At 38.3% G+C, this 16,531-nt stretch overlaps 1 long non-coding RNA gene across 1 annotated transcript in view; it reads right to left on the bottom strand.

Annotated features, from left to right (window-relative positions):
- LOC131274957 (uncharacterized) overlaps positions 1 to 16,531 on the bottom strand; it is a 649,760-nt gene that overhangs the window by 353,437 nt on the left and 279,792 nt on the right. The gene's annotated exons all lie outside the window — the stretch shown is intronic.

The raw sequence follows: 16,531 nt of genomic DNA, 5'->3' as shown, positions 1-16,531 counted from the left end.
TTAAGATGACTTTTAGGTCTTGAAGGATATTGTAGAAAATAGATTATTAACTTTTCTTTGATGGCTCAACCTATATATGGCTTGCTTAAACCTGAACAAATTGAGTTCCTTATTTGGGATAAAACTATTCAAAATTCTTTTAAAGGAGTACAAATACTGTTTTCTCAGCACACCTGCTCAGGGACAGCAGAAATACAAATCGCCTTTTCCCCTCTGTCCATGAATGAGAAGGGAAAGCCTTAGGTGTCCTTACCTAAAAGCCTGGAGACCCCCACGACCCTCTAGGATGCTACAGCCTGCAATTGATGTCACAGCCCAGGGATTCCCACCCTGCCTGAAGCCCACTGCTGTAACATCGAAACTTTAGAATCAATTTCAGAATTAATATGGGAGCTCCCTTAACTATTTAGGTCCCTCATTGTGTTGAAATCTTCTTAATTCTTATCACATTCAACACCTTTAAACAAATAGATTAACTTATGAAATCCTCTTACTTTCCCCTCCCAATTTCTCCTTTGTTCAAATTGTCACAACTTTAATAATGCAACTTCACATTTTTTTGTACAGACACCGTACAGTGCCAATTTTATTTACAAATATTAAAGTACATCAATTCAAGTTCACAAGTTAAGCCTTTGTCACAGCATTGGTTAGATCTTGACCTTCTACAGAATTCAGCTGTGCTAGAGTGCTGATCTTAGCAAGGTTAGATCTTAGCACAATTAGATACTTGTTCTTGATAGTCATGTGCTTTGTAGACCCACAGTTCAACAGGACTATATTCTCAGCCAGGTGCTGCATAACAAGAAGAAGGAATTCTTCAGTGTATGACAGGAAATGCTGTCAAGTTGGCATCCAAATTATTTCAGTCAATCAAATTGTCTCCCAAGGCCAATGCTTTGGTTTTAATTTTTTATTTGGAAATAATTTCAAACTTAGAAAAGTTGCAAACATAATATTACAACTAAAATTCATATAGTCTTTACCTAGATTCAAGTAACCTTAGCATTTTACACCATTTGCTCTACCATTTTCTCAACCTTCCCCTTACCTACAGCATACCGAGTTTTTTAAAAACGTATATACCTCATGACATTTCGCCCAGAAATTCTGTAGTGTTAGTTCTTAAGAAATTGACATTAAAATATTTTATTCAACCTAGCTGAGGGCCTTTGACTTCACCTCTATCTCTCCACCCTCAAGAACTAGTTTGTTGAGTGCCTTCAATTTCATCTCCACCCCTTCACCCCATAATATAGGAGGGGGCTGGTGTTTCTTCAAGCTCTCTGGGCAACTGTAGGCACTTTCTCCCCACAAGAACCAGTTTGTTGAGTGCCTTTGATTTCATCTTCACCCCTCCACCACTGCAAGATAGGAGGGGGCTGGTGTTTCTTCAGCCTCTCAGAGCAAATGCAGGCACTTTTGGCCTGCACAAACTTGACTGCTGGGCACCTGTGGCTCCACCCCCACCAACAGGACAAGAGGGGAGCAGCATTTCCGCAGCCTCTCTGTGTAACTGCAGGTGCTTTTGGCCCACACAGACTGAACAGTCAGACACCTGTAGCTCCATTCCACCCTCAGGCTTTTTGGGAAATGGCAGACACTTTTGGCCTCCACAGACTGGACTGTTGGGTACCGGTGGATCCACCCCAACACCCCAACAGGATTGGACAAGGCTGGTGTTTGCTCAGCCTTTCCGTGAAATGGCAGGCATTTTCTGCCTGCACAGACTGGAGTGTTGGGCACCTGTGAATCCACCCCAAACCCCAACAGGACAGGACAGGGCTGGTGTTTCCTCAGCCTCTCCGGGCAATGGCAGGTACTTCTGGCCTACAGGGAGTGAATGGTTGGGTGCCTGTGGGTACAAGCCCATCTCCCAATATGAGAGAACAGATATCTGCACACCAATGTTCATAGCAGTGTTATTCACAATTGCCAAAAGATGGAAACAACTCAAATGTCCATCAAACAATGTATGGATGAACAAAATGTGCTATATACAAACAATGAAATAATATACTGCTGTAAGAAGAAAGGAAATTGGGACATATATGATAACATGGATGAATCTTGAAGACCTTATGCTAAGTGAAATAATCCAGACACAGAAGCACAAACATTGCATGGTCCCACTAATAAGAACTAAATACAAAGAATAAATGCATGGAGTCCAGAACTAAAGTATAGGTTATTCAGAGATAAGCATGATGTGAAGGAATACTGATGATTAATGTATGCAGATGTTTTAATTAACTTGACTGTAAAAGTGTGGAAATGGATAGAGTTGATGGTAACACATTATAGTGAATAGCAGCTGGTTTATTAATGGGATTGTGGGTGAAAACGATAGTCTAGGGATATAAATGTCAATTGAAAAAAGCTAGAGAATAATCGAGGGACTGAAAACATAGTGAACGCAGAGGTGGATGAGAATTGTGGTTACCAGTACAAATGCAAGAATGTCCTTCTATAAACTATTAATAGAACAAACGTACACCACTATTGCAAGGTAGTGGGATATGAAGCATGGGAAATAAATTAATGCAACCTATGGACTATCATTAACAGCAATACTGTAATAATCTTGTGTCAATGCCTGTGTTAATAACAGGGGAATATGGAAAAAAATATACCAGGCGTACATTATAAACCATAGTTAGTGGTAATAGATGATATTATCTCATAATCTGTAAAAGATGTTCCACATCAATGTAGTGTGTTAGTGGAAGGGTGTTGTGTGGGAATTGCACACATGTGCAGATTGTTTTGTAAGTTCACAACTTTCCTAATAAAAATATATTAAAAAAACAATTGACCATTAATGTGAGGGTTTATTTCTGAACTCCAATATTATAGCGTTTGTACATATTTCTTTCCTTATGTCAGTACCATGCAGTTGGTAACTGCAGCTTTTCAGTAAGTTTTGAAATCTGGAAGAATGTCCTCCACTTTCACATTTTTTCCCAAGATTATTTCAACTATTTTGGGCCCCCTGTATATGCATATGAGTTGTAAGACTAGCTTGTAAATTTCTTCAACAAAATAGTTAACTGAAATTTTAATGGGAATTTCATTGAATCCGCTAATCTTTATGGGAGTACTGACATCTTAAAATTATCAAGACTTACCTTCCATGAACTTGCAATATATTTCCCATTTTTACACCTTTCATTTTTGTTAATGAGGTTTTGTAGTTCAGAGCATGTGTTTTGAACTTCTTTTGTTAAATTTATTACTGAGCATTTTATTCTCTTTTAAACAGATCATTCCTAATTTCAGAATCAGAGTATTCATTACTAGTGAACTGAAATTCATTTGAAATTTTTATATTGATCGTTTACCCCAGATCCATGCAGAACTCTTTTATGAGTTTTAATAATTTATTACAGGGGTCCTTAATATTTCAATAGCCAATATTTTATTTGCAAATAGAGATAGATTAGCTTCTTGCTTTCCAACTAATGCTTATTTCATTCACTATCTTATTTTCCCTGGCTAGAAACTCCATTAATGTTGAAATGAACCTCCAAGTTTTTTTTCCCTGATATTATGGGCCAAACATTCTGTCTTTCACCACTATGTTTGATGCTACCTATGGCATTTTCATAGAGGCTCTTTAGCAGTTTAAGGAAGTTTTATTTTACTCCCAGTTTGCTTAATATCTTTATCATGGAATGGTGTTGGGTTTGTATAAGTGTGTTTCTTTGTGGTTGTGTCTTTTATTCAATTAATACATTATACCACATTAGTTGATTTATGAATATTAAACTCTTCTTACATTCCTGGGATGAATCCTACTATGTTTTAGGTGTTAGATGTCGGGGTGAGACAATTGGGATGTGGAGACTGGCGAATGCAGGTAAGGATTTATTGGGAAGCTCTCCCAATGGAGGACATCTGAAAAATAAACTTCAGGCCCCCCCACCAGCATGGCGGGAGTCTGAAGGGAAACTTCATCCTGCTCCTGGTAGAGGCAGTCATGAATTCATACAGCACATCTACAGGCGGAAACATGCTTAGTTGGTGGGAGTGGGTTGGGGCTTAGGCAAGACCTGAAGGCCTATAGGGATGGCTAGGGGGCGGTGGGCTAGGGGGAGTGAATTCTAGGGGTGTGGGAGGGTGTGGAGTGGCTTCTTTGTCTATTCTTGTGAGGAAATGAACTGTATCTGGATGTGCAGACCCAGAACAGGGGCTGTTCTATGTCACAGGATGTGGTTTCTTCTGAGTAAACCATTGGTAGCCCTTTCACAGTGGGGTAGCTTTAATAATAAACTTGCACTTCTGCAAGTTGTGGCTATTATGGGGGCTAGGGATGGAGCCTAGTCCTGTCAATAGGATGTTTCCCATCCATTTGAGGGTGGATGCTCTTTCCCATTATTTTGCTGATGATGTTTTACTATATAAGAGATATTGGTCTGGAGATCAGTTCACACTCAAGAAGAAGGGAATGAATCTTCCCTCCCTGTAGTGATAATTATCAAGGATTAGCAGACATATGAAGCCCCCAGTCAGGGGAAATATCCTGAGGCTATACAAATATCTTCTCTCTTACACTTTATCCACAATTTTTCATATTTCTCTGAATATTACATGCAGCAATTATTATTGTGGTATGCTAATGCACTGTCCAATCTCCCTATCCTTTCTACATTTAATGTTTGAACATTTCTGTAAGGAAAATTTGCCTCTTCTCCCAATTTATTGATTGATTCAATTATTTTATATTAGTATGGGATTATGGATGTTTATTCTTTAATAAGATATGATATTCTTTGTTACTCTATTCCAGCTGACCATTGTGTCCTTTGAACAGTCTCATTTGTCTTCCTGACATACCTTTATAATATTTATTCTTTTTTCCTCATTCTTTCTATTTGGCAGTACAAATACTCTTGGATCAAAAATATATATATATTCTCATTTCCAAAGTTAAAATTTATTTATTTTTAATTCTGCAACAATTAGCTATAAATATTAAAAGGAATTTTTTAATGTTCCAATTATTCTGCATACTTTGCCAGAATAAAGAATTGTGTTCCAACCATAATTTAATATGTATTAATATAATTAGTAATCTCCTTTTCATAAACTATTTCTCAGGAACCAGATCTGAATGAGATTGATCACCTCCCACTGGAATCAAGTCATAGATTCTAAACCTGTTGGCAAAAATAAAGAAGAAAGAAGCACAAAGAAAGGAATGTCTTGAATTACTAACGCACTACTTTAGAACATAATCTGCAAGATCTCAGTCACCAATATCTTACTTGATTTTAATTTCAGTCACTTTCACAGTAAGACCTCTAAACTGTGTATATAGTTTAAAATCACAGCATTATGTATTTTTGTTTCATCTTATCAAAAACATTTGCACGAGGAATCTGAAAAGTAATATAAAAAAGGAAAATGAAATATAATCCAGTGTTCGTTATGACAATGAGCCTGTTTATTCTGATGGTGTATCATGGACTCCCCATAAAAACATTTGCTTGTTCAAAACTAAGCTCTTGAGTAAAAAAAAGCAATTTATTCCTAAAATACTCATAAAATCCCTAGAGTAAAACCCTTGAGGGGCAAACTTCACTGGAATAAAAACTTTTTCTCCATTTTATTTGTAAAAGGTAAACTCTCATGAAGTTTATAGAGAGATAACTATTGAAAATAGCAACCTGGAGGGGAAGAGGAAAGCAAAAGAGATTTTGTCTGTCTACAGAGCTATTAAGAATAGTCATAGTTAAATGACATTTCTAATCTGGAGTTCTCTCAGAATCCTTTCAAGAAGTTTTACTTTAAAAATTTATATGAAATTTGTTTTCTTAATATAGATGGATGTTCTATTCCATTTCTATCTTTTAACACTAGCTAAAATCTACAACAGAGTGTTTTTTAAAATCCATTCTAAGGTTTTACTTCCTGAAATGTACAAGAGCAAATTATGTTCTGGTCTTAGCACAACATTTACAAATGGAAACCATAAAAGCAAGATCTATTCAAACAATCTTAAGAATGGGAAGACGCTCTATAGAGGCCATAGATTTAAAGAAATTTTCAACATTTTCTGACTTTATCATAGATTTCCAAGTTAATTTTTTTGATATACCAGTGATATTAACTACACTTACATAAACTTATTAAAATGATCACAATTTAACTTATATTTGTGTATATTTATTATTTTAAACTTTAAGTAGAAGGTCTAAATATGTTTTAAAAAATTAGAATTCTAACAAGGAAGAATTAGGATATTAGAAATAAATTCTGGGCGACGGTGGCCCAGTGGTTAGGGTGTCCATCTACCACATGGGAGGTCCGCAGTTCAAACCCCGGGCCTCCTTGACCCCTGTGGAGCTGGCCCATGCGCAGTGCTGATGTGCGCAAGGAGTGCCGTGCCTCGCAGGGGTGTCCCCCATGTAGGAGAGCCCCGTGCAAGGAGTGCGCCCCGTAAGGAGAGCCGCCCAGCGCGAAAGAAAGTGCAGCCTGCCCAGAAATGGCACCGCCCACACAGAGAGCTGACACAGCAAGAGGACACAACAAAAAGAAACACAGATTCCCATGCCGCTGACAACAGAAGCCGACAAAGAAGATGCAGCAAACAGATACAGAGAACAGACAACTGGGGGGCAGGAGGGAAGGGGAGAGAAATAAATAAATAAATAAATAAATAAATAAATCTGAAAAAAAAAAAGAAATTCCAAGGTTAATATTATTTCTGTAAAATTTATCTTAAAGGCCTGCAATACAAACTCTTGGCATGATATATCAAAATGTTTCCCTAAAAGAATCACCCTTTCTTTTTAACAACGCTATAAATCATTACTGAGGAATTTAAGTCTTCATAAGGAGGGCAAATAAAAAGCTTATTAAAATAAAATTCTATCTGAATTTTCTTAATTTGACCTACACAGCATACAAAATACTGTTAATGAATAAACACTAAATTTCCTAAATTGCATGCCCTTGTACCAGTTACATTTTGACAAAGCGTTAGCCAATTATAACTAACTTCCAGAAGCCCAAATGTTCCTGCCCCCTCCTTCCTGAATCAAGCACGCTTCAAACTTTCAAATAATAGTCTTACCTGGCACTTTCCTGTTAATAACTTTTCTTCACCACATTTTTATTTCCCACTTAGGAGAATAAAGACTACTCAAGCATGAGGCTATCCAACTTGTTTTCTCACTGAAACCATACTATGTTCCTAATACTGATCATTCTGCAATATTATCCAAATCCCACAGTGCTAGTGAGAGGCTGATACTTTCATTTCCCATGGCTTCCCTATCAAGCCTTTACAAGGGCTTGATATGTTTCTGGGTAAAGCAAATCAAATGTCTCTTCATTATGTTCTACACATTACAGCTTCCAAAGATGTGGCAAAATTTACCAACATCCTTCTTCCTCCTAGAAGAGTAAGCATCCTCTCATATAACCCAGAGATTATGTTTTTCTCTAAAGAATACAGCCTGAGCGCACTCCTCCAAGCAGCCGTTAGTAACTTTCAGAGGCCTGTTCCACTATCACTTTGCTTAAATTACTGATAGGTCATCTTGTTTCTGCTTTACTTTTTCCCTTTTAAAATCTTGTAATTAATGTAGAGAACCTACAGATGTGCTTTAAAAATAAATAAATGAATTAATACGGAAAACATTACTTTGGCTCCACAACTTTTCAAAGGAATTATTTAGGATCCTTACAGTATTAACATAAACACAAGATATCAGCTGTTCATGACACGAAAAGCTTTAAAATGATACAATTTTCTACTTAGCATTATCAAACATGTTTGCAAGTTTTCAATAATTTCAAGTACTTCCATATTAAAAAGTTCTGATGAAGTTCTATCAAGTACAAGCCCTGAGTATCCTGCACATGTTAAATTTTAGACGTATTTAGGGTGACCTGCTGATTATTCTGCCCCTTTTATTATCCACTGATGCACCCACGAAACAAATACTTGCCCTCATTTAAAACGGCCTTCCTCTTACCCTCCTAAAGACACACATTTGACTTGACGGTTTCCGCACGCTCCTACGGAACCACTAGCGCCGCTGGGTATAAGGCTCTCAATCCTCTTCCGCAGCCTCCCCGGGAGGTTCTGCTCAGCAGGACTCTGCACCGTGAGACTCGCTGCCGGCGGCCCTTACAGAGCAGCTCGAGAGACTCAGGCCGCACCGCAGCGGCCTTTACTAGCAGCTTCCAAATAAAAAAAAATCGTTATCAGCCCAGTGCCTGCAGACCCTGGGCTCCTCTGCAGCTCGGGGAGCAGCCCCCGCCTTGCTGAGCTGGGCCCTGGAGAGGCTCGCGGAGGGCGGGCTGGGTGAAGGCGGGCGCCCGGGGCAGAGGGCGCCGCGCAGCGCCCACGGCGCCGCCACCTGCCGCCCGGCTCGGCCTCGAGCGCCGTGGCCGCGGGGCCTCGGGGAATGGGGCGCCCGCTGCTCCCGGCGAGCCGGCCGCCGCCCACGCCCAGGCCTCACCTGCCGGGAGCGCGGGGCTGTCGCGCAGAGCCCGCCCGCGGAGGGGCCTCGGCGCCACCCCGCCTCCGCCCGCCGCTCCGGCCCTGCAGCCCCGGCCCCAGCAGCGCGACCCAGCGCCGCCGCCGGCACCAGACGAGGCCGGGCGGGCAGGAGCGGCGGCGGGAGGCGGGAGGAGGAGCGGGATGCGCGGGGCGTCCCCCCGGGCCCCTCTTCCCCCCGCCAGGCGGCGCTGCGGCGACTCTCCGGCCGCCCTGCCACCTCCACGCGGGCTCCCACAGGCGCCAGCCCAGTGCCCTGGCCCCGGGCCTCGGGAGATGGAGTACCTGCCCTTTCAATAGGTTCAGGTTATTCAAAACAATAAAGTGTACTTAAAAGGACGCGGCCTCAGCGGGGAGCCCTGGAGCCGCGGCTCCGCTACCTCCTGACACCAGCGCGGGCTCCACCGCGCAGGCGCATCCCTCCGCGCAGGCGCTGCTGGTCCTAGTAGACACCGCCCTCCCTTCACACCTCTTGGATCAGATTGTATTTTCATGTTGATGTGGGCTATAGATGCTACGCTCTTTGTCTCTTCAGAGATAACCTTAACCTAAAATGTCTGTCCTGCCTTGTGGGTGTGGAAAGGTAAGAGGCTGCAGTCCTGCCCTTGGTAACCATGGCAACAACTCCAGTCCCAGGAAATCGTTTATCAATGCAAACTCTATAAACTGTAAATATTCAGGGAAATGCAATCCGAATGTGCTGAAAGCTTATCTAGAATGTATGAAGTCCATGCCAGAAGCTTACCTAGGATGTGGAAGATATATATGCTAATTCAAGCCTACTGAGCACTGAAACAAAGAACAATTTAACCCTTCCTCTCTGTATAAAAGGAACTCAAAATTCTTGTTCAGGGCTCCGGTTTGAAACAGAAAGCTCCCGAGGCCAGCCAGCCATCAATAAATCATTTTTCCTTCTCAAAATCATTCCTGACTCCTGGCCTTTCTATACGCAAATAATTGAGCCTCTCTCAGCTTCTACAACAATATGGATGTTTATTTTTAATCAAACTGTGGCGTCTTGATATTTGGACAGATGGGATACTCTTATAATAACTGTGTTAATGCCCCTTGTCTTCTAATTGTAAAAAAAATCACAAAACTTCATATTTCCAAATCAAAAATGAAAGAGAAAATATTAAGTGAATATTAAGAATACACTTTTGTTAATAAAGAATATGTATTTAAAATATATGAAAATTTGCTTTCTCTATGATGGGTATGATTCGTTTTAATCTTATTTTTTTTGTGAGTGTGGGAGAAACAAAATAATCATAGTTGCTAAAAATAGCTGAATTAATTTGAGCTATCTATATATGTACTCTTCATTTATATCTGAAAATAAAATTAATAATAATTAAATACACTTAAATAATGTTCCCCTATTCTTTCTGATATCATTAAAGTTAAATAATCATGAAGTTTCTCTTTGGAATAGAATCTAAGAATTGAATTAAGGAAATGATAGTTATGGATGATTATATGAGACAGACAGAATTAGCAATTGTAGGAATGTGTTTGAAAACAAAATTAAGTTTGGTGTTTTCAGTGAGGAAGATTGTCTCAACAACAACAAGTTTCCATTAGATGGGAACAAGCTTGACCACTATGTTATCATCAAGTTCCCCCAACCACTGAGTCAGCCATGAAGAAGGTTAAAGACAACACACCTGTGTTCATTGTGGATGTCAAGGCCAACAAGGACATCATCTAACAGGATGTGAAGAAGGTCTGTGACATTGACATGGCCAAGTTCAACACCCGGATCAGGCCTGATGGAGAGAAGACAGCCTATGGTCCACTGACTCCTATTATGATTTCGATGTTGCCAAAATATTGGCATCATCTAAACTAAGTTCAGCTGACTATTCTGAATGTAAGGTTTTTGGCCTTTAGAAAGGCAATTTGTCTACTGAATTTGTTACAGATTAGCGATATTGACCAGACTCAGACTTTGAATATAGTTCCAACTGAGAGCTTTATTAGCTGTGCAGCGACTGTCTCATCCTACACAGAGGAGAGAGCAGCCCTGAGTTTCAGGGAAGATGTGTTTTTATAGCCTTTTAGGAGGGGGAGGGGTTTACGAGCAAGCAAGCAGGCACAGGAGCAGAACACTGCGGTTAGCTGAAGATAGCGTAACTATTTTTTTCTTCTAAGAACCCCATGTTCTTTATTGGCACTTTTCTTGTGGGCAGTCCTGAGTTATTTATTGGCACTCTCCTTGGAGGCCGCCTTAAGTTATTTACTTACACTCTCCTTGGAGGCTGCCTTAAGTCATTTATCTATCTGAAGGCACTTGCAATTTCCACCTCCCAATGTAGTTCTATTCCTATTTTCCCAAGGTGGCCTTACCCTTACAAATTAAGGTAGAAGAACAGAAAAAATGTATATTTGGGAGATTAATCTTAAAAACCTGAGAGAATTATGAAGTCTTATGGTATCATAGACCAGGTGTATCAGGTTTTTTCTCCATGTCACAGAGAAAAACTATTGGAAACCTGGGTAGAATTGGATACTGAAAATGTCTAGGAGAGTCAAACTACTTTGCGTGTGTTGAATTTGGATGTATTGAAACCAAAGAAACCATTTTGGCTGGGAACCACATTGTAACATGGGCACTTTTCACAAATAGTACCCATGACTTTAGGAATTTTTATTGGGAGGATAGCAATGTCACATCACTGGTACATAGAATGAGTAACCCCATAGCTTATAAATCTGAAACTAGGAGACTGATGCTTCCAGTGTTCAGAGACTAGTTGGAAAATTAGAGACATTATAGAGTCAGCACTGACTTGCAAGAATTCTATAGTATTTATTTTTACCACATCTATAGATGGGGTATCCCTGAGGACACAAGGTAATTAGAAAACTAAATCATAAAGTTGATGTAATTTTAGAGGGTATCAACTGGGATTGGTTGGGAATTGAATCAGATACCCCACAAAAGACTTGGATAAGAATTAATCCACATTCTTGTGGCTGTGGACTCATTTGTTAATAGGACTTTGAAGATGTTATTATTAGTTAAAATATGGCCAAACTACATAAGGGGAGGTCTTAATCCAATATGTCTGAAGTCAGGTAAAACTAGAGGGGAGTAGCAGACACAGAAAAAAGATCACTATATGACAGATGATGTCAGAGCACTATAGCCTTGGGGGGAAAGAAAGCTTGCTGTCACATTTCTAGCCTCTCAAACTGTGAGAAATAAATCCCTATTCTTTAAGCCACCCACATTTTTTTATTCATCATTAAAACCTTTGTAAAGCAACACAGGGCCGTAGGTATACATGGTAGTCAAAGAAGGCACTACAAGATGGTGAACTGGATGAAATGAGTATCAATCTGCATAAACGTGAAATAATTCTTTGGAGTGCACATGATAGTGCATTCCCATTGAACCAAATATTTCTAACCTAATAGGTTAATAAAGGTGGAAGGGCTGAGAGGAAAGACACATTGAGAAGTTAAAGTCTAAAGGACAGAGATCATGTGGTAGAAAGAGAGAATGTGTTTGGTGATTCCTAACAGATTTTTTTACTCCTCATAGGAAAGGGAGGGGGCTACTGGAAGGTCTTAACAGGGGAGAACTTTCTAATTAAAGCACAGCTGGATGACCATTTATTAATAGACTTGTTTCTCTTTGCTGACCCAAAATCAAGAGGAGTCTGAAAATGCCTACTTTATAGGCAAGTAATTTTGTTTCTGATTGAGAAGTCTGATGGACAGTTTATTTCCTGGAGAGAAGAGGACAGGGACAATTCTGAATCTAACCAACAAAGGTTGCAGTATCAGTATTGTATTAATACAGGGCCTTTTGTTTCCCCTGTATCTGTTTAAATTGTAGAATCATAAATGTGAGGTATGTGATTTTTCTCTATTTATCATGATATTTTCAAAAACTTGAGCTACATGGTTTACCTCGTGGGTGGCTTGTGTTATGGTAAATTATTTTACACTCCTAAGGGCATTAACTAAAAATGTTAGAGATTGACAATACCTAACACTGAATATGCTTTAAATGCTGTTTCTAATGGATCTAAAGTTAGAGGCAGATTCATCATGTCCTTGAAGTTAGTAATAGATGGGTCTCCAGACAATATAAAGGGAAGACATCGAGGAAAACCTTAAAGAATTTCTCCTGTTTAAAAGATGTTAGCAAACCTGGAAAGGAAGATTTTCTATCAGGATTAGCTAAGTCCTTAATTTGGCAGTTCATTTGGACTTTCACACAAATTTCTCTATACCGCTACTCTATGACAGGTGGTTCAGCCATGCAGGCATCATTAGAACTGAATTTTATCCTCAAAGGATTAAGGTCTCCATGAAGGCATTCAAGGATGGTCATAGCAATTTCTATGATTTCTCTGAGGTTTCTTATTTTGACTTATATTTGGAAGCTATAGACCTCCTCTTTCCCTGAAAAACGAACAATATTTTCTCTTATTACATCAAGTGTACACAAAAATAATACAAAATAGAAGGGCTCTAAGATATCAAAACTTTGAGAAGAGGACATCGTAGAGTTTTTCCTCACACGAAGGTAGATTTCTTTGTAATTTTACCCATAGTATACCACCATGATATCTCTCCTCATTATTTAAGTAGTATTTGGTTTTCTTAGGTGCTTATATAATTTAAATAATTGTAATGTATGAGAATGAGTAAATAATTTTGAAAACTGGTGTGGTATTCAGCTTGTTGACTGGAGAAAATAGGGATGCATCATAATGCAGCACGGCCTGCATCGTTTAACAATTTAGCTTTCTTGGCTCCCTGTAGGTGGTGGACTTGGAAGCTCTAGGGGCCCAGTGGCTGTTTTCCACTCACTGTAACATGCTTGAATGTGTGCATGGCTGTCAACATGTAACCACCTAGGTTGCCAGCTGCTCTCTTAGGATTAGGATTGATAGTTTTATGATCATTTCTGATATGCAAATTAAATGTTAATATCTGAATTGTCTCTTTCAAATATTTGGAGTTATTCTATATAAACCTCTTTTGTAGATCTTTTCATTGAATCTATATATTGACATCACAACAATCACTTAAGATATTGTGTAGATATAGTCCTACTTCCCCTCAGCACTAAATTCCATTCCTTATTTGGCAAAGGCAAGCAGGTAAAAACTAAAATGGTTGGAATGTGGTGGGGGAAGTGGTTTATTAAAAACTTTTGCATGGCAAAGTTAGATCTTCTCAGATAGGCTGTAACCTCTGAAGTATCCAATCTATGGAGAAACAGAGGAAGGGCTTGCATGCTAGGCTTAGAGGTATAAATTGTGTCAGTTTTTTTTTTTGTTTGTTTGTTCAGGGTGCTAGCCACGTTTTCTGGTTATGCACCCCTTCTTTCAAGATGGAGAATAAATTCTTTTCTTCTCCACAATTGGGTGAGCCTTATTTTCTTCCAGAAGAAGATTTCTTTTTCACATTTTTTATCTTAAATCATCTTCAGTTCAAACATTACAAAAGTCATGATAAGTGGAAAAAATCCTACATGTTGTAGTTTAGAATTTGACAGGTGTTCTAGATAATGCCACTGACACCATAAAACTTTCCCTCAATAAGAACATAAAATTAGACAGGTCCTGATTTGAAATATCAAAACTCCAGATATAACATGGCCTCTTATGGTGGAACATGTGCAGTCTTAGAGGGAAAATCTATTTACATCACTGCAGAATTTCTTTGGTTCCTTCTATATTGGCTCAGATTATCTACATTTCAGTTCAGGCTGGATACACTGAAAACGGAGTCTTCTGCATAAATGTAACTATGTGTTCCTGCAAATCTTGATCAAGAAGTTAAGACTGCAAAGCCGTAAATAACTTCATTGTTTCCTTCAGGAAATTCTCATGACTTAGTATATCTGTACATACATTAGGTTTATCTGAGCAAAAATACTTTTTATGAAGAAAAGAGTTTGCTTATTAAGACTTTCCGTTCTCAGGGTATGAGTTTTAAGGGAAGATCTCAAGATGTTTGTCTCCTTTTTCCTCCAATATTAGCAAATTATGCTGTCAATATTACCCAATCAAAAACAAGTCTCTATTTTGAAAATCCTCTGTACATATAATTTAACTCATTCATGAACAAAATGAGGCATAGCAAGTATGCTAGGGAACATCTCATTTTAGTTATGCTCCCTATGTAATTGTCTAAAGAGAATGCTAATTGCTTGTCATTTTGTCAAAATAGCACATAGAATTTTTCAAATAATTTGAGTTTGATGTGGTAATGGGTCACCCATAAACATTAGTTATGTTGCTTGGTTGTAATCATTACTGTTGTCAGGTTTACTGTTCATAGAACCTTGAAAGCTTCTGCACAACCACTGGCATGGCAGTTCATGTGTCAGAAACAAACTGAACATCTTGAAAAAAGCATAATGGAATCCCTCAAAAATGCCACTTGAAGCCAAGATGGTAGTATAGACCTGAGAATTTAATAATTTACATTTCCTTTGTGAGGTCATCCTGTCAACTCCTGAAAAGGGAGAATCAAGAGAATATTTATAAAGAAAAGAAATCCATATATTTAAGCACTTTCCTAAAAGATGTAAAAATCTGACCATCACTTTTCATCAAAAGTTCTAACTAACAGACGCAAACAGAATTATGCAATTTATGTGATTCCAGGATCCAAAACCATTAAAAGACCTAACTGAAAGTTTCCTTTGTTGAATAAAAACAATAGGATTTGTTTTAACCCACTGTGAATGAACCTCTGGAGTCAATCCATTTTATCAAGGAAGGTGGTTAATTAGCATGAACTCCATGTATAACTCAGTTTGTTTACTCAATTATCTGAGAATTTTTTCTCCCATTAGCCATCACTCAGTAAATTTCTCCACTGGCAGGTGTTTCCTTGCCTGAGAAGTCACAAATATATTTATTTATTTTTCCTTTACTTAAGCTGTCTTTTAGTTATTCCTAAATAATACATTTATTGATTTTTCCTCATTTTGTTAGATATTTATTGCATTGAGTGACAAAATTTGTTTCTTTAAACTAGCATTTATTAGGCACTTATTACTTTATATAAATTGCTTTCTTTCTCATTTATCAAAGCTGTTATGAATTAATTAGGCAAAAATATATTCAAGATGAAAAACAAAATTTTATGAAGAGCAACCTTTACAACCCAATGCAGGGAAATATTTACACAAGTCTTTAGGTCACACATAAATATGTAATATATTAAATTAAAATAAAAATTAATATTGACATGAATTGATATTTAGAGCAGTAATTGAAGTACCAGATCTTCATAATGTCATACATAATCCTTTATTTCTTAAAAATGTGTGAGAAATAACATGTATGAGAAGGAAATAATGAGACATGTAGTTGTATCCAACAGCAAGACTTCAATTTCTGAAAAGTGATCATTCAACCTGTAATTTTAAAAATAATGACAAACTAAGTCAACAGTTATGAGATGGGTCGTGTCAATGAATAGAAGAGTCCTTCACCATGCAGGTAAGTAGGCTTACACAATTATTTCATTAGTTCTCATTCTTCTGAATGTATTAATTCATTTTTCTCACTTCCCATGAATTGCAGTATTAGTTTTGTTTTATCACTGGCTTAGATTACCATTTCTTTAGATTTCATTTTTAATTTTTAAGTACTTAAATTGGTTTAATTGATAATGTCCCCATTTTCCAGGGTTGTTATGACAAACTCCACATGCTGTTTGGCTTACAAGCAGAATTTATCACCTCAAATTTTGGAAGTTAGAAGAGCAAAATCAAGGTCTTTAATGGCCATGTTTTCTCTCAGACATCTATAGAGTTCAAGTTTTGAACAGCTACAAACTTTGGGGATCCTTAGCTTATATCTCTGCTTCTATTACATGGTGGCATCTCCCTTCTTGTGTATGCTCTTTGAAACTTTCCACTGAATTCTACCTTATATTGACTTTGACTGGCTTTTTTCTTCTTATAAGGATCCAGTGATATGGATTAAGGCTTGCCATGACTAATTTACCTATTCTAAATGTGATCTTCAAAGATCC

This window comes from Dasypus novemcinctus, chromosome 21, assembly GCF_030445035.2.
Source record: "Dasypus novemcinctus isolate mDasNov1 chromosome 21, mDasNov1.1.hap2, whole genome shotgun sequence".
NCBI lineage: Eukaryota > Metazoa > Chordata > Mammalia > Cingulata > Dasypodidae > Dasypus > Dasypus novemcinctus.
The sequence above is the reverse complement of the archived record's forward strand: the minus strand, read 5'-3'. Positions and strand labels throughout refer to the sequence as shown.